Source organism: Anas platyrhynchos, chromosome 33 (genome assembly GCF_047663525.1).
Source record: "Anas platyrhynchos isolate ZD024472 breed Pekin duck chromosome 33, IASCAAS_PekinDuck_T2T, whole genome shotgun sequence".
Taxonomy (NCBI): domain Eukaryota; kingdom Metazoa; phylum Chordata; class Aves; order Anseriformes; family Anatidae; genus Anas; species Anas platyrhynchos.
This window is the reverse complement of record NC_092618.1, coordinates 4,589,631-4,608,163: the sequence shown is the minus strand read 5'-3', so window position 1 is coordinate 4,608,163 and position 18,533 is coordinate 4,589,631.

The following is an 18,533-nucleotide window of genomic DNA, read 5'->3' as shown; positions in this document are numbered from 1 at the left end:
TTTGTGTTTCAATACTGGGACATTTGTGCCCCGATATTGGGACGTTTGAGCCCCGATACCGGGATGTTTGTGTCCCAATACCGAGAGTTTGTGCCCCAATATTGGGGTGTTTGTGACCCGCAATCAGGACCTTTCTGCCCCAATAAAGTCCTTTGAGAGGCTGTTGCTGTGGGGATCGCAGCAGTGTTGGTGCTCTCTTTTTCCCTAGAGGCGCTGCGCGTGCTTGAGGAGGGAGCACTGGGGGGGCGCACACAGTGGGGACAGGAGCCGTGGGCTGGGGCCGAACGAATCCCATGTGGGGCTGATGAAAGTTGTGCAAAAAATCCCAGTAAGTTTTCCAGACGGGGTGATCCGTGGAGCTACATTCCCTATTTCTGATGCTGATTTCTCATGATTTCTCCCCCATTTCCTCGCTGGCTGAGTACTACAGGTTCACAACCTACTCAAAGCCTTTTCTATATCCTATATGAACAATTTTATTTGACCAACCATTTAATGTCTCCCTTTTTTCTTTCCGTTCTTCTCCCATGCCTAGAGGGCCTGTGATTTTCGGTTTTGCTGATTTTGCCCTCTTTTTCTGAGCCGTCCTCCTTACGTCAGGACCGTGGGACCTTCCCCTTCACATCTTGCTGTGCCACAGTCCTGCCTGCGTGATCCCTTTGGAATATAAAGCCACCTTCTACTTCAAAAACACTGCTTCCTTCCTTGCACTTGCCACCCCGCTGATGTCCTTGTCACCCCCTCAATAGCCCCCCCTTGCCCCATTAGATGTCCCAATGAGGGGGGCAATTTGCACCTCTGCCCCCTGCTGCGTATCAAAAACCCACCAACACCTCCCGGATGACCCTAAATAAGGGAGGTTTGGTGAGAAAAACACCAGCAGGAAAAGGGGGGTGGGATGGGGGGGAAGAGCAATGCTACCCCCCTGGGAGGTACACAAAGCCCCACCGGAGCCCTCAAAATTGGGGGAAAACAGCAGGAAAAGGGGACGGATGGAGCATAAAGGGTGCTGAGCTCCAAAGGGTGGGAATGGGATTGTTATAAATGAAGTCTCAACTCAATCTGAATTTTATAATATTTATAAAACAAATATTTATAAAAGGTAGAAAAGGCAAGTAAACAGCACTGGGCGTGCGGGGAGTCTACGCTCCACCAACACACACACACGAACATCAAACATTCTAAAGATACAGAACATTACTTTACATACTAAACCCGAGTAAACCTATACATATGTACAATCAGAAAAGGTAACAAACGATCCTTTAAGTTCCATGACTCAACAGTCTCCATTTTCCATAATAATAATAATAATATTTTTATATAATATAAAAATATAATATTATTTTTTGGAGAAAAATAATAATAAATGTATAAATTAAAAAAAAAATTGAATCTGGCTTCAGAAAACAAACAGAGGCAATTGGTTAGCCTCTTTCTAGGGCAATCAGCTCCTGATACTGGAAAGAAATTGTCTTAGGTTGCAGGATAAACTTACAACAGTCAGGAATGATGGGGACCTGGGGCATCTAGCCTAGCAGGTCCGCTGGTTGAAACAAAGCTAGGGAATGAAGAAGCGAAGCTTGAATTTTTTGTTGGTTATGGGAACTTATTTCTCTGTGTTAATTAGTCTGTAAATATAATAGGAGCAAGTGGCCAACAGGAAAAGGCGTTTTTTTTGCAATGCTTGAAGTTTAAATTGGGAAAAATGATTGGGATTACAAAATGAAAAAACAGTCAAGTTTGGTTCTTGGTGCTAGATTTAAAGGCTGCCTTTTTCTGCCTGTCTGTGGCAACTGAAAACCAGAAACTCTTTGCCTTTGAGTGGGAAAATAATAATAGAGGATGGAAAACTCAGCTTACTTGGACAGTGTTACCACAGGGGTTCAAGAGCAGCCCCACCATATTCGGGAACTGTGATCTTGAAGCTTGAAATACCCCTTCGGGAAAAGGGGACACTATTGCAATACATAAATGATAGCTACTGAAGAAGAAACGGAATGTGTACAATGGACTGTTAGTTCACTACGTTTTTTTGGCACTAATACTGTGAACCCAGGCTCTTTCCTGAGTAACAGAGTTTCCAGATCACCCATTCATGATTGCATCAAGACCACGGACATGGTATACTCCAGCTGACCAGACTTAAAGGAAGCACCCCTAGAAGATGCGGAGGATTGGTCTATAGATGGCAGCAGCTTCGTCTGCCAGGGATTTTGCCTCACAGGACATGCGGTAACAAACATCAGCCCAAAAGGTGGAAATCATCGCCTTGATAAGAGCTTTTGAGCTGGCAAACATTTGGACAAATTTGAAATATGCGTTTTGTGTGGCGCATGCACACGGGGCAATTTGGAAGGAGAGAGGACTTTTATCTTCTTCAATTAAACATGCAGAAGGGGCTGATAGCAGTTATTAGAGGAGAAGGAAAAAGGAGGCCCAAACAGGAACAGCCCCGGCTAGGCAAGGAGCAATGTGCCCTGTGTAAGAAATTTGGGCATTGGGAAAATGAATACCCAGAATGCAAAAGAAATGGAAAAGGGAACCGGAGAAGGGAGGTGGTGGTCATGCGTGCAAAAGATGACAAAAGAGGAGGACTGGGGGAATCTACTCCAGAGATCCGCTGGTTATAAAAATGAAGCTGGGGAAGGAGGGAAAAGAGGTGGAACTTATGGTGGGTGAGGGGGCAACCTATTCAGTTTTAAATAAAGCATTAGTATTAGTGGGGAATGATTACATTGCAGTGAAGGGGGCAACTGGCTAATCTGAAATGGCATATTTCTGCAAACCATTGAAATACAAATATGGGAAGCAGTGGGGCATTCACAAGTTCTCAACTCTACAGAGTCACTCCTAGGGAGAGATTTATTGGAAAGATTACATGCAACCATTTCATTTAAAAATGGGAAGATTATTCTGGAGGTAAATGATCAAAGATATGTGGAAGTGTTGAGTTTGATATTGACAGCTATTGAGACCAAAGAGGAAAGTAGTGAGGAAATCCTAAGTCAAGTGTTTTCTGGAGTATGATCTTCTAATGTAACAGGGAAGGCAAAAAATGCACTTAAATCATAGAATCATAGAATATCCTGAGTTGGAAGGGACCCTTAAGGATCATCAAGTCCAACTCTTGACACCGCACAGGTCTACCCAAAAGTTCAGACCATGTGACTAAGTGCACAGTCCAATCTCTTCTTAAATTCAGACAGGCTCGGTGCAGTGACCACTTCCCTGGGGAGCCTGTTCCAGTGTGCAACCACTCTCTCTGTGAAGAACCCCCTCCTGATGTCAAGCCTAAACTTCCCCTGCCTCAGCTTAACCCCGTTCCCGCGGGTCCTGTCGCTGGTGTTAATGGAGAAAAGGTCTCCTGCCTCTCGACACCCCCTCGCAAGGAAGTTGTAGACTGCGATGAGGTCCCCCCTCAGCCTCCTCTTCTCCAGGCTGAACAGGCCCAGTGCCCTCAGCCGTTCCTCGTACGTCTTCCCCTCCAGGCCTTTCACCATCTTCGTAGCCCTCCTCTGGACACTCTCCAACAGTTTCATGTCCTTTTTATACTGTGGTGCCCAGAACTGCACGCAGTACTCGAGGTGAGGCCGCACCAGCACAGAGTAGAGCGGGACAATCACCTCCCTTGACCTACTAGCGATGCCGTGCTTGATGCACCCCAGGACACGGTTGGCCCTCCTGGCTGCCAGGGCACACTGCTGGCTCATATTCATCTTGCTGTCTACCTCGACCCCCAGATCCCTCTCTTCTAGGCTGCTCTCCAGCGCCTCATCGCCCAGTCTGTACGTGCAGCCAGGGTTTCCCCGTCCCAGGTGCAGGACCCGGCACTTGCTCTTATTGAACTTCATGCGGTTGGCGATCGCCCAGCTCTCCAACCTATCCAGATCCCTCTGCAAGGCCTTTCCACCCTCATTCGAGTCCACAACTCCTCCAAGTTTGGTGTCATCAGCAAACTTGCTCAAAATACCTTCTATTCCTACATCCAGATCATTTATAAAAATATTGAAAAGTACCGGCCCTAAAATGGAGCCTTGAGGGACCCAAGGGTACTGAGAGAACTGGCAGAGGAGCTGGCCAAGCCCCTATCCATCATTTATCAGCAGTCCTGGCTATCGGGGGAGGTCCCAGCTGACTGGCGACTAGCAAATGTGACACCCATCTACAAGAAGGGCCGGAGGGCAGAGCCGGGGAACTACAGGCCGGTCAGTTTGACCTCAGTGCCAGGGAAGCTCATGGAGCAGATCCTCTTGGGAGTCATCATGCGGCACTTGCAGGGCAAGCAGGCGATCAGGCCCAGTCAGCATGGGTTTATGGAAGGCAGGTCCTGCTTGACGAACCTGATCTCCTTCTACGACAAAGTGATGCGCTGGGTGGATGAGGGAAAGGCTGTGGATGTGGTCTACCTTGACTTCAGCAAGGCTTTTGACACCGTCTCCCACAGCATTCTCCTCAAGAAACTGGCTGCTCTTGGCTTGGACTGGTGCACGCTTCGTTGGGTTAGAAACTGGCTGGATAGCCGGGCCCAAAGAGTTGTGGTAAATGGAGCCAAGTCCAGTTGGAGGCCAGTCACTTGTGGCGTCCCCCAGGGCTCGGTGCTGGGGCCGGTCCTCTTTAACATCTTCATCAATGATCTGGATGATGGCACTGAGTGCACCCTCAGTAAGTTTGCAGATGACACCAAGCTAGGTGCGTGTGTCGATCTGCTCGAGGGTAGGAAGGCTCTGCAGGAGGATCTGGATAGGCTGCACCGATGGGCTGAGGTCAACTGCATGAAGTTCAACAAGGCCAAGTGCCGGGTCCTGCACCTGGGGCGCAATAACCCCAAGCAGAGCTACAGGCTGGGAGATGAGTGGTTGGAGAGCTGCCAGGCAGAGAAGGACCTGGGAGTGATGGTGGACAGTCGGCTGAATATGAGCCAGCAGTGTGCTCAGGTGGCCAAGAAGGCCAACGGCATCCTGGCTTGTATCAGAAACAGTGTGACCAGCAGGGCTAGGGAGGTGATCGTCCCCCTGTACTTGGCTCTGGTGAGGCCGCACCTCGAGTACTGTGTTCAGTTTTGGGCCCCTCGCTACAAGAAGGACATCGAGGTGCTTGAGCGGGTCCAGAGAAGGGGGGACGAAGCTGGTGAGGGGCTTGGAGAACAAGTCCTACGAGGAGCGGCTGAAGGAGCTGGGCTTGTTCAGCCTAGAGAAGAGGAGGCTCAGGGGTGACCTTATTGCTCTGTATAAGTACATTAAAGGAGGCTGTAGCGAGGTGGGGGTTGGCCTGTTCTCCCATGTGCCTGGTGACAGGACGAGGGGGAATGGGCTAAAGTTACGCCAGGGGAGTTTTAGGTTAGATGTTAGGAAGAATTTCTTTACTGAAAGGGTTGTTAGGCACTGGAACGGGCTGCCCAGGGAGGTGGTGGAGTCACCATCCCTGGAAGTCTTCAAAAGACGTTTAGATGTAGAGCTTAGGGATATGGTTTAGTGGGGACTGTTAGTGTTAGGTTAGAGGTTGGACTCGATGATCTTGAGGTCTCTTCCAACCTAGAAATTCTGTGATTCTGTGTGATTCTGTGACCCCACTGGTGACCGCCCGCCAGCCTGATGCAGCCCCATTCACCATAACCCTTTGGGCCCTGCCCGTTAGCCAATTGCTCACCCATCGTATGATGTTTTTATTTAGCTGTATGGTGGACATTTTGTCCAGTAGGATCCTATGGGAAACCATGTCAAAAGCCTTGCTGAAGTCCAAAAAAAATCACATCAGCTGGTTTCCCTTGGTCCACCATACGGGTGATTTTATCATAAAAGGAAATCAGGTTAGTTAGGCAGGACCTACCCTTCACAAACCCATGCTGGCTGGGACCAATGACTGCTTTGTCCCCCAGGTGCGCCTCAATAAGTTTGAGAACCATCTTCTCCATGATTTTACCAGGCACTGACGTGAGACTGACAGGCCTGTTGCTAGGGTCTTCTTTCTGACCCTTCTTGAAAATCGGCACAACATTTGCCAGCTTCCAGTCTACCGGGACCTCTCCAGACTCCCAGGATCGTTGAAAAATAATTGAGAGAGGTTCCGCGATGACGTCCGCCAGCTCCTTCAGCACCCGGGGATGAATCCCATCCGGACCCATGGACTTGTAGGGATCCTGGTGGAGTAGCAAATAGCGCCCCTTGAAAAAGAAAGATAGAGAAGGAATTAGCCCAATAATTGATTAACATGCTTAACACCAGAGCTAACTTGGTTTACTGTTTTAGACCTGAAGGATGCCTTCTTTTGCCTCCCTCTCCATGAAGCCAGTCAGAAAATCTTTGCATTTGATTGGAAAAGCCCTAAGAGTGGGCACAAAACACAGCTCACATGGACAAGGTTGCCTCAGGGTTTTGAGAACTCACCCACCTTACTCGGAGAACAGCTTGCAAAGGACTTGGAGACGTGGGAAGCCCCATCAGGAGAAGGAAGGCTGTTGCAGTACATAGATGACCTCCTAGTAGCCACCCAGACAGAAGAAGCATGTGTGGCCTGGACGGTAAGCTTCCTAAACTTTCTGGGACTACAGGGGTACAGGGTATTGAAGAAGAAGGCTCAGGTGGTAAAGCAGAAGGTGACCTACCAGTGTTATGAGGTTAGTGCCGGACAACAGACCTTGGGGCAAGATCATAAAGAAGCGATATGTCAAAACCTGAAACCCAAGACAATAAAGGAACTGTGAACCTTTTGGGGAATGACGGGGGGGTGGTGCAGATTGTGGATCTATAATTACGGATTGCTTGTAAAACTGCTGTATGCACTCATTACAAATGGGAACAGGGACCTCCAATGGACAAAGGAGGCCACGCGAGCCTTTGACCAACTAAAGAAGGCTCTCATGTCAGCCCCAGCTCTGGGACTTCCAGATGCGAATAAAACATTTTTCCCCTTCTCCCATGAGGAACAGGGGATTGCCCTGGGAACTAGCACAGGACCTGGGCCCATACTGAAGAGCAGTTGCTTATTTTTCTAAGCAGCTGGATGCTGCTGCCAAGGGATGGCCGGGATGCCTCAGAGCTGTTGCAGCAGTGGTACTAAATATCCAGGAAGCACGCAAGTTCACCTTGGGTCAGAAAATAACTGTACTAGTGTCTCACACAGTGTCCACAGTGCTGGAAGTGAAAGGCGATCACTGGCTTTCCCCACAAAGGTTCCTTAAATCAGCAGAAACCAAGGGGAGCCAGTACACCATGACTGCCTGGAGACCATTTAAGCTATCTACTCCAGCCGTCCAGATCTGAAGGACACTCCTTTTGATGATGTGGAAATATGGGAGCAGCTACGTCATCAGGGGAAAACGACATGCTGGGTATGCAGTTACCACTTGCAAAGACATAACAGAATCTGGAAAATAAACATCTATAGGGACTAAATAATGAGATTATTGGAAGCAGTTCAGCTGCCTGAAAAGGTAGCAATCATGCACACTGAGGCACACCAGAAGGTGAGCTCAGAATTGGAGGAAGGAAATGGTCTGGCAGACAGAGAGGCAAAAGAAGCAGCAGAAGGTGAGGTAGCAACTGAGGGAGCCCTGATTCCAGACAGGCAAATTCCCCATGAAAGTAAGCTTGTATATAACAAAAAGGATAGAAAATTAATCGAAAGCCAGAAGGGAAAATATAACCAAGATGGATGGGCTATTACCAAAGAAGGGAAGGGAAGCTAGTCATCCCCTCCAATTTATTGTGGTCACTGGTAAAGAAAGAACACCGGAAAACACATTGGGGAATAGATGCTTTGTATAACTATCTAATTGGAAAAAATATCGTCAGGAACACGTTACCATCACCCAAATAACTTACCAATGTGACCTTTGTCTCCAGACTAACCCCAAAAATGCCCCCAAACCAAAACTGTCAAATTGGAAAAGGCCATGGACCCGGGCAACAGTGGCAAATTGACTTTTTTGAACTTTCAAGAAAAGAGGGGGTGTCGATATTTACTGGTGTTAACAGATACCTTTTCAGGATGGCCAGAGGCTTTCCCCACTAGGACTGCCAAAGCCTGAGAGGTATCTAAGTCTCTTGTAGAGAAAACTTTGAAACCATAGTGGGAAGGACTATACCAGGTGCTCCTTACAACCTCCACCACAATTGAGATCAAGGAACAGAGTGCCTGGATTCACCATTCTCAAGTGAAGAAAGCTCTAGAAGCCCCCTGGAAAGTAATGCCAGGTGACGGTGAACTGAAACTAAAGCTCAGTTGAGCAAAACGAGGACATTACAGTCAGGAGTATTTAATAATATAGTTAGCAGGAATTTCGTTAACAGAGTTGTTTTATTTCTATGGCTTATAAGTTGTAATTGTGATTCAAGAAGGTGCCTCTATGATAATAGAGAATGGTGAGTGGCCTTGGTCTGAAGCTGTAACAACAGAGGATAAGAGCATTAATGGAAAGTTAGATCTTTAGCTCTTAGTTGTATGCAAGCACAGTTATGGATGCAGACAACGGCTGCCTTGATCATTCGGGAAGGAAGTGAAGGCATTTTTCTGGCTGAAGTCTGAAAGACTGTTTGGGACAATGCCAATGATTTTGAGAAGAAGTTCCAATCTTGGTGGACTCTGGTGAATTTTACCTATGATCCCATTGTTAACATGACTACTGCCTTTGTGCTTACTATACATAATGTCACAGTTTATGTTATCCACCCGATCATTGCACAAGGATTAAACCATGAGGAGACAGTGCTCTGTCCTTCAGAGCATAGAACATGGGCATGGATGGAGAATGGGAAATGGCAGTCTGTAAATCTAGAATCATGTGTTACCTGGGAACAACAGGGATTTATTTATGAGAGCAATACAATTGATGCTCAGGATGTATGTCTTGACATGGAGCAAGGTGTTTGCCACTTTGAAATTCATCCAAATACTAGTCAAAAGACTGTGCTTGTATATATTAGTCAAGGCTGTGTGTGTTTAAGAACTGCTTGTGATTTTGTAGAAGTAGATAAGGAGAACATAACTCTCCCTAGCAAAAATCATTCTAACTTTTGTATTTGTAACTTTGTTAGAATTGTCGGGTGTGATTTTCTATATTTGGCACCAGTGGTATCCCACCAGTTGATCAAGTACACAAATCACAACTGGTGGGATACACTCTTTGGATGGTTGCCAGCTGCAATTGGGATTTTGAACACATTGTGTCACCCAATTATTGTTTTATTGATATTAGTTGGTATAAGTTTAATATTGTCTTTCATAATACTTGTATGGAATTGGAAATTGTTACAACGAATGTCTATATTAGCTTCCTTGACAAAAGTGCATGGCAAGGTATTGAGGGGTACATATCATAGAGACTGGGAAGAAGAATTTTTATGTTAAGTAAAAGAATTTACTAGATTTTCCAGAAAAGGGGGGACTGAATCATTGGGATTAGAAATTAGAGCATAATTGATTAAGAAGGAATAGATGCTATGTACTGCGCCTGTGCTATGCTTAGGCCTCCAGATAACAGGAGCCCGTCGTGGCTCAGAATTTTAACCAAGGGGTCAGAGATAAGGAGGACTGCTTACAAAGGGAGAAGATAAGGAATGTAAAACATACAAGACATACACACGAACATCACACATTCTAAATATACAGAACATTGCTTGACATACTAAACCCGAGTATGCCTATACATACGTACAATCAGGAAAGGTAACAAACAATCCTTTAAGTTCCATGACTTACTAAAATCGAGTACGCCTATACATAAGTACAATCAGAAAAGGTAACAATCCTTTAAGTTCCATGACTCAACAGTCTCCATTTTCCACTCCTTTTCTTGATTACTAACAAGTCTTCATTTTCCATTCCTTTTGAACAATATGTCTTTTTTTTTTTTTTTTTTTTTTTTTTTTTTTTTTTTTTTTTTTTTTTTTGCCGAGGCGATCGGCTCCGGGGCAGACGCGTTCTGCAGCGGAGCGGGGGATCGGGCCAGGCAGGGCTAATTTTCCGGCATCGAGCCGACTTCAGGGAGCCGCCAGGACCCGGCAGCCCTCGTGAGGGAGGCTGACGAGGCGAAGGCGGAGCCAGCAGCGCCCCCTCCCCGGCCGTTCAAAAGCAGCCCCTAGGGAGCGCGGCGACCAGGGTGGGCAAACAGGGCATGGCGCGTCAGTAGGGGAGTGGCGCGGCAGTTAGCGCGGCAGTTCGCGCAGGAAGGGCGGAGAGCAACCCCCTGCCCACACGAACACCTCTTAACGACAGCCGTTAGCTAGGCGATAATGGTCTCCACCAGGCACGGTGCGCTCTCCAGGAGGTCGGTACACACCCAGACCGACTGCCCGTTAAAGAATGCAGCAGTTCAGGTCACCGGATGCACGGAGTGTCAGAGCCTGCTGCTCATCGGTGGGAGGCAGAGACGCTGCGTGTGTGAGGTGCGAGCAGGTGGATGACCTGGTCCGCATGGTGGCGGAGCTCAAGGAGGAGGTAGAGAGGTTGAGGGCCATCAGGGAGTGTGAGCGGGAGATAGACTTCTGGAGCAACTCCCTGCAGGGCCTCAAGGAGAGGTACCAGGGTGAGACACCCCAAATGGGGGTGGACCCCCTGCCCTGTCGCCGTCGGGCAGAGGGAGGGGATCTGGGAGTTGAGGAGGAGTGGAGACAGGTCCCTGCTCGACATCGCAGGCGATGCCCTCCCCTTCCGGCCCCACCTTCCCAGGTGCCCTTACACAACAGGTTTGAGGCCCTGGAGCTTGAGAGACCAGCAACTGAGGAAGAGGTAGAAAGTGTTCCCAGGAGGATGCCTAGGGCGAGGAGGTCGACTCCACGCCTCAGGACTGCCTCCACCAAGAAAGACAGGAGGGTTATTGTTGTTGGAGACTCTCTTCTTAGGGGAACAGAGGGCCCTATTTGTCGGCCTGACCCTACCCGTAGGGAAGTCTGCTGCCTCCCTGGGGCCAGGGTCAGGGACGTTGCCAGGAAGCTTCCCAACCTGGTACGCCCCTCTGATTATTATCCTCTTCTGATAGTCCAGGCGGGCAGTGACAACATTGAAGACAGAAGCCTGAAGGCAATCAAAAGAGACTTCAGGTGGCTGGGACGGTTAGTGGATGGAGCGGGGGTGCAGGTAGTGTTTTCATCCATCCCTACAGTGGCAGGGAGGAGTACGGAGAGGACGCGGAAAACCCACCTGTTAAACACGTGGCTCTGGGGCTGGTGCCAATGCAGAAATCTTGGGTTTTTCCACCATGGGGCACTTTACTCGGCACCTGGCCTGATGGCCGCAGACGGGTCCCTATCCTTTAGGGGAAAAGGACCCTGGGCCAGGAGCTGGCGGGGCTCATTGATAGGGCTTTAAACTAGGTAAGAAGGGGGATGGGGCTGAAGCAGGGATTGTTGGGGCTGTGCCAGGGGGAGCAATGGCAAGGCCGGAGGATAAGGTAATGGCCCAGTTGAAGTGCATCTACACCAATGCACGCAGCATGGATAACAAACAGGAGGAGCTGGAAGCCATCGTGCAGCGGGCAGGCTACGACTTGGTTGCCATCACGGAGACGTGGTGGGACCAGTCTCATGACTGGAGTGCTGCGATGCTTGGCTATAGCCTCTTCAGAAGGGACAGGCAGCACAGAAGGGGTGGCGGTGTGGCTCTCTATATTAGAGAGTCTTTTGATGTTGTAGAACTCGAGGCTAGGAATGACAAGGTCGAGTCCCTTTGGGTTAGGATCGGCTGGGACAACAAGGCTAGTGTCCTGGTCGGGGTCTGCTATAGACCGCCGAACCAGGATGAGGAGACGGATGAGGAGTTCTACAGGCAGCTGACAGAAGTTGCGAAATCGTCAGCGCTTGTACTCGTGGGGGATTTCAACTTCCCTGACATATCCTGGAAGCACAACACAGCCCAGAGGAAGCAGTCTAGGAGGTTTCTGGAGACAGTGGAAGATAGCTTCCTGACGCAGCTGATTAGTGAACCTACCAGGGGTGGTGCCCCGCTAGACCTTCTCTTCACAAACAGAGAAGGACTGGTGGAGGATGTGATTGTCAGGAGCTGTCTTAGGCAGAGTGACCACGAAATGGTGGAGTTCACTATTCTTGGCGAGGCCAGGAAGGGAACCAGTAAAACCACTGTATTGGACTTTTGGAGGGCTGACTTTGGGCTGCTCAGGACACTAGTTGGTGGAATCCCTTGGGAGGCAGTTCTGAAGGGCAGAGGGGTCCAGGAAGGCTGGGCGCTCTTCAAGAGGCAAATCCTAATGGCACAGGAGCGGTCTGTTCCCATGTGCCCAAAGATGAGCCAGCAGGGAAGAAGACCAGCCTGGCTCAACAGAGAACTGTGGCTTGAGCTTAGAAGAAAAAAGAGGGTTTATAATCTTTGGAAAAGTGGGCAGGCCACTAGGGAGGACTATAAGGATGTAGCGAGGCTGTGCAGGGACAAAATTAGGAAGGCCAAAGCTCATCTGGAGCTCAAGCTGGCTACTGCCGTTAAAGATAACAAAAAACGCTTTTATAAATACATCAACACAAAAAGGAGGACTAAGGAGAATCTCCATCCTTTACTGGATGCGGGGGGAAACTTAGTTACAAGAGATGAGGAAAAGGCGGAGGTGCTCAATGCCTTCTTTGCCTCAGTCTTTAGTGGTAAAACCGGTTGCTCTCTGGATACCCAGTACCCAGAACTGGTGGAAGGGGACGGGGAGCAGGATGTGGCCCTCACCATCCACGAAGAACTGGTTGGTGACCTGCTACGGCACTTGGATGTGCACAAGTCGATGGGGCCGGATGGGATCCACCCAAGAGTACTGAGAGAACTGGCAGAGGAGCTGGCCAAGCCCCTATCCATCATTTATCAGCAGTCCTGGCTATCGGGGGAGGTCCCAGCTGACTGGCGGCTAGCAAATGTGACACCCATCTACAAGAAGGGCCGGAGGGCAGACCCGGGGAACTACAGGCCGGTCAGTTTGACCTCAGTGCCAGGGAAGCTCATGGAGCAGATCCTCTTGAGAGCCATCTTGCGGCACTTGCAGGGCAAGCAGGCGATCAGGCCCAGTCAGCATGGGTTTATGGAAGGCAGGTCCTGCTTGACGAACCTGATCTCCTTCTATGACAAAGTGACACGCTGGGTGGAAGAGGGAAAGGCTGTGGATGTGGTCTACCTTGACTTCAGCAAGGCATTAGACACCGTCTCCCACAGCATTCTCCTCAAGAAACTGGCTGCTCTTGACTTGGACTGGCGCACGCTTCGTTGGGTTAGAAACTGGCTGGATAGCCGGGCCCAAAGAGTTGTGGTAAATGGAGTCAAGTCCAGTTGGAGGCCGGTCACTAGTGGCGTCCCCCAGGGCTCGGTGCTGGGGCCGGTCCTCTTTAATATCTTCATCAATGATCTGGACAAGGGGATCAAGTGCACCCTCAGTAAGTTTGCAGATGACACCAAGCTAGGTGCTTGTGTCGATCTGCTCGAGGGTAGGAAGGCTCTGCAGGAGGATCTGGATAGGCTGCACCGATGGGCTGAGGTCAACTGCATGAAGTTCAACAAGGCCAAGTGCCGGGTCCTGCACCTGGGGCGCAATAACCCCAAGCAGAACTACAGGCTGGGAGAGGAATGGTTGGAGAGCTGCCAGGCAGAGAAGGACCTGGGAGTGATGGTGGACAGTCGGCTGAATATGAGCCAGCAGTGTGCTCAGGTGGCCAAGAAGGCCAACGGCATCCTGGCTTGTATCAGAAACAGTGTGGCCAGCAGGGCTCGGGAGGTGATCGTCCCCCTGTACTCGGCTCTGGTGAGGCCGCACCTCGAGTACTGTGTTCAGTTTTGGGCCCGTCACTACAAGAAGGACATCGAGGTGCTTGAGCGGGTCCAGAGAAGGGCGACGAAGCTGGTGAGGGGCTTGGAGAGGAAGTCCTATGAGGAGCGGCTGAAGGAGCTGGGCTTGTTCAGCCTGGAGAAGAGGAGGCTGAGGGGCGACCTTATCGCTCTCTACAGATACCTTAAAGGAGGCTGTAGTGAGGTGGGGGTTGGCCTGTTCTCCCACGTGCCTGGTGACAGGACGAGGGGGAATGGGCTTAAGTTGCGCCAGGGGAGTTTTAGGTTAGATGTTAGGAAGAACTTCTTTACCGAAAGGGTTGTTAGGCACTGGAACAGGCTGCCCAGGGAAGTGGTGGAGTCACCATCCCTGGAAGTCTTTAAAAGACGTTTAGATGTAGAGCTTAGGGATATGGTTTAGTGGGGACTGTTGGCGTTAGGTCAGAGGTTGGACTCGATGATCTTGAGGTCTCTTCCAACCTAGAAATTCTGTGATTCTGTGATTCTGTCTTGCTTTATGTTGTCAAGCAACTCGGTCTTCAGGCCCTATGGATCCCGTTCTTCCCAAATCGAAGACAAGCATATCCAGCTCCTTCTCAAGGCCATAGGGCCTGGGCCAAAAGGCACATCCAGGTCACCATGGGCGTAACAGCAAAAGCCTTCGATGGCTGTAGCAGCAGAGGGGCCGATGGCGTGGCAGAAGGAGCAGTAAAGGAGCCCACGGCTCCCTCACAGTCTGGCAAACCACACGTTTCTGACTGTGGTCCCACAGGGCTCTTTAAGGCCTCAGAGACTGCTCGCCAGGTGCCGAGCAATCCCACTGCAACCTTGTCGTTTCTCGTTGCAGAGTCCCACACCTTGACCTCAGTTTGGTCCCATGTTTCAGGATCATAAACTGTCCGATTGTTAATAAGGAGAATAAGCTGTGAGGTGACCAGGACAGTCTTTGTTCCTAAGGACGTATGATTCCCCATAATGCGCAGCTGCTTAGCAGCGAGGGGCAGTTGTGTGCTGGCTCCGCTTCTCTCAGCTCGAGCTTCTCTCCAGCTCTGGCGCGCCTGTTTCCAGCGACTTTCAGTACGAGCTTCTCTGAGCAGTTTGCTGAGTTTGGCCGAACCTATCTTCATGAGGCAATCAAAATGCCTGTTCCCGTCCTGGTCTCCATTCTGCCAGCCTGTTCCTCTTCACTTCTTTTTCCTGCTTCTTTATTGATGTAACTTCATCGTGCTGCCTTTTTCTTTTTTTATCTTGAAGGCAGGCTCCCCTCTTATCCCCTTCTCTCCACAGCAGTTCTTTTCAAAACAACTTTTAATTGGTCAAACAACTTTGAATGTAACAACAACAGCAAACGCCCAGAAACATCCATGCCTTAATGGCTGGAGAACAAGAAACCCGAGCCTGCATGAAGTCTCCTGAATCACCCTTCTTTCTTCCCTCTAAACTCTTTTATATTCCTGATGGCCTCGTCTTTAAGAGTCTAATGTTATCTCAACCATGGGGCTTTCCAACCCCCATGGCCACATTCCCAAATCTCCCCCTTCTTTATTAATATCAACCATTTTCTCAACACAAATTACCACTCCATATATAACACCAGTACACCCCCTCCACACCAGTAACCCCCTCTCCTCAGTCCCAGTATCTCCTTGGTTCCAGTACCCACCCCTCACTCCCAGCATTCCTCCCCCATCCCCGTAGCACCCCCCTCAGTGCAGGTACCACCTCCCTCATCCCCCATCCCAATGCCCAGTGTCACTCCCCCAGCCCAGTACAAAAGTACACTTTCCCCCATACAAAAGTGCTCCCAACAGAAGCCTTTGGGTACACCTGAACTCCCCTGGGGAGCCTTTACACAACCCCACAGGCAACAGGACTCTGCGCCTTCTCTCCATCTGACCTGGAACTGCCCTGCCTGGCACATGCTCATGCTCTACCTGACGGACCCCCCCCCCCCCCCGCCTGACCGTGACCAATCCTGAAAAGTTCCGTCTGCTGCAACGACTTAAAAGCACAGACCCTTGCCCTGTGTGTCCATTCACAACCCCTAAACATATCGCTTGTCCCCCAGCTTAGCTTGGCAATGCTGGGAGGCAGGTTCCATCCTCATCAAGGAACACCAAGGCTAACCAGGACATTGTGAGAAACACTCCGTAGCCAATAACTTAGGCTCAGGCGAGGATCTCAGTGAAGTAGTAATTTATTCGCGATTGCAATGGCGGGCGCCCCACAAGCAGGAGAGAGCGCATCTACTAGTTCCAAAACACAGTTTATATACCTTTTGATGGCAGGACCCTCCCCTGTTTCCCCACTGAGTGGGTAATCCAGGTTCACAATCTATCTGATGCTTCACAAACAACGCATGGCCTTCAGTTGCCGGCCTGCTAAATTTCAAATTTCTTTTGACATTTTTACTGCTTGAAGTGGTAATGTTTCTTCACTTATCTGACTTGACTTGACACCGTGATTTTCACCTAATTGTCCTAAGGAGTCTGCTTGTCTGCATTTTACTAGGTCGCCTGCTAAACCGTCTTATCACTAAGCATATCTCAGTACCACATTCCCTCCTTCTAAACAGCGTAACTCTGCAAAAACAACATTTCTATTCCCACAACATGGCTTCAGGTACGAGGCTCCTCTTCACCTGCAGAAATAAAGGGCCATCAGGAACTGGCACACCAGCCAAACTTCTTCCAATGTAACACCCTCCTCAGAAGCAGAACGGTAGTCAACTGACCTGCTCTGCTACTCAAGTCAGATAGACAACTTGCTGGACAACTCCCCGCCGCCCCCTGCCAACCACTCCCAACACACAGTATTTGCCCCTTGATTTAATTCTCAGGGGTCAGAATCCATCCTCAGTGTGGACCACAGAGGCCAACTAGGATGTCGACAGATTCTTCTTCATCCCCTGAAAAGAGGAGTCACCCAGAGGTGGACTGATAGACTACCAAACCAAAAACCATTCCCATTTTCCATCTTTTCTCCACTCACCTTCGCGATCAAGGTTTAGTGCATCCATTCACCATGCCAAGCCAAGGTCACATAGGTTAGACCAAAGAGAAAGAACAGACAAATGTGACAATCCACAAAACAGCCTATACCCACCCCTCTTGTTTTCTCCCCTACCCCAACAGCCAAGAAGCCCCAGAGCCACGTGCCCCAACCCAGTACCACTGCTTCGCTCACCTAACATCCCAAGGAGATGCATCACGCTCCCAGCTCCTCTAGCACTCCCAGCATCTCCAGCATTTCAGGAACTGGAACCGCTGATGCCTGGCGTGACACAGGAACATGGCAGAAGATGAATGCTGCCATCACAAGGTGCTTGCTAAGCCTGCCTGCCAGGCAAAACAGACTAACAAAACCAACTGACCAACTCATGGCCCACAGTGTCATCCACTCATCCTCATGCCTTGTTCAAATTGCCTATGCCCGGGGCTATGAGAAACAAAGAGAGATGGTCATATCCATGATGGACACGCAAACAGCACAGCTCCTTGCAGAGGACTCAAGCGCAGAGACCAGAGACAGAAAAAAAACCCTTAGGTCCACAAATGCCAAAAGGCCATGAATACACAGCAGCCCCAACAGAGGGAATCACAGACTTATCCTTTACAGCTGAAAAAGGTGACCCTGCTCAGTCTCTTGGTAATATTGTGCCTATGTGGTCAAGACTCTTGCGGTGCGTACTGAAGCTCTTTGTGAATCCTCTGGAGAGTTACACAAATGGCTTGATCTATCTTGAGATTAAAACATAACCCAAAACCAGAAGCGTACCCCACCGTGTCCCAAAACCAAGTTAGCCAGCAACCTCTGCTAAATATCCCTCTACTAAGGGAATTCCAAGCACTTAGAATCTAGCAGGCTACAAGGTCTAAAAAATATACAGCCAGCAAAACAGCAGGAAAAAGCTCCAAAAATATAACAAACTGTTCCTAACCCTGAAAAAGACTACACCTTAGGTGCCTACTGCTGCTGTTTTCAGATACATACTGGCACAGGGAACTTGGATGATACATTTTCCCTAAGCCCTGCTCTGCATGTATCACTTTACCACCAAGGCTGTAACTTTGACAGTATTCGACACACAAGTGAAGACATAAGGTCACATTCACAGTAAGCCCTGTTATTCTGGAAACATCACAAGGGACCTAGAAGCACAAAGCAAACACACAAAGTAACATCGTCATCCTATCCGTAAACATGCTATAATAATTACTCATCTGAAGAAGAGCTGCATGCAATAAAGGCACCTACTACTATATAGATTGCTTTACTCTAAAAGCTCCTACTAGCTGTTACCTCAAAAAGACTTGCTTACCTCTCTCAACTTGGAAATGCATCAGCCCACAGACTCTGACCCACCTAAAGAATCCTGCAACCAGCTAAAGGAAAAACAAAGCACTTACCCTAAAGAGCAGCTCAGGCATAAGGAGCTCTGATGGGATGCCTGGGACTCGTATACCATTAGACCCTGCCTAGCACTCCACTCCAGTCACCTGGGAAAGGGGAAGGGCAAAGCAAAAGAAGGGAGAAAGAGACAAAGAGAGCAGGAAGAGCAGCAGATGTTTTTTGTTTGTTTGTTTGTTTGTTTGTTTAGTTTGGTTTGGTTTTAAATATGGTTTAGATCAATAGAATGCAGAGTGCAGACAAGAGAACTGGGCTACTCCTAGAAGCAACAATTCCCGTGGTTTTGCTTCAGATTTCAACATTGAAAGGACAATATGGCCAAGCAAGCAACTGAAAATATTTCAACTGAAATTAGCCCAAACCTTTCTTCATATATA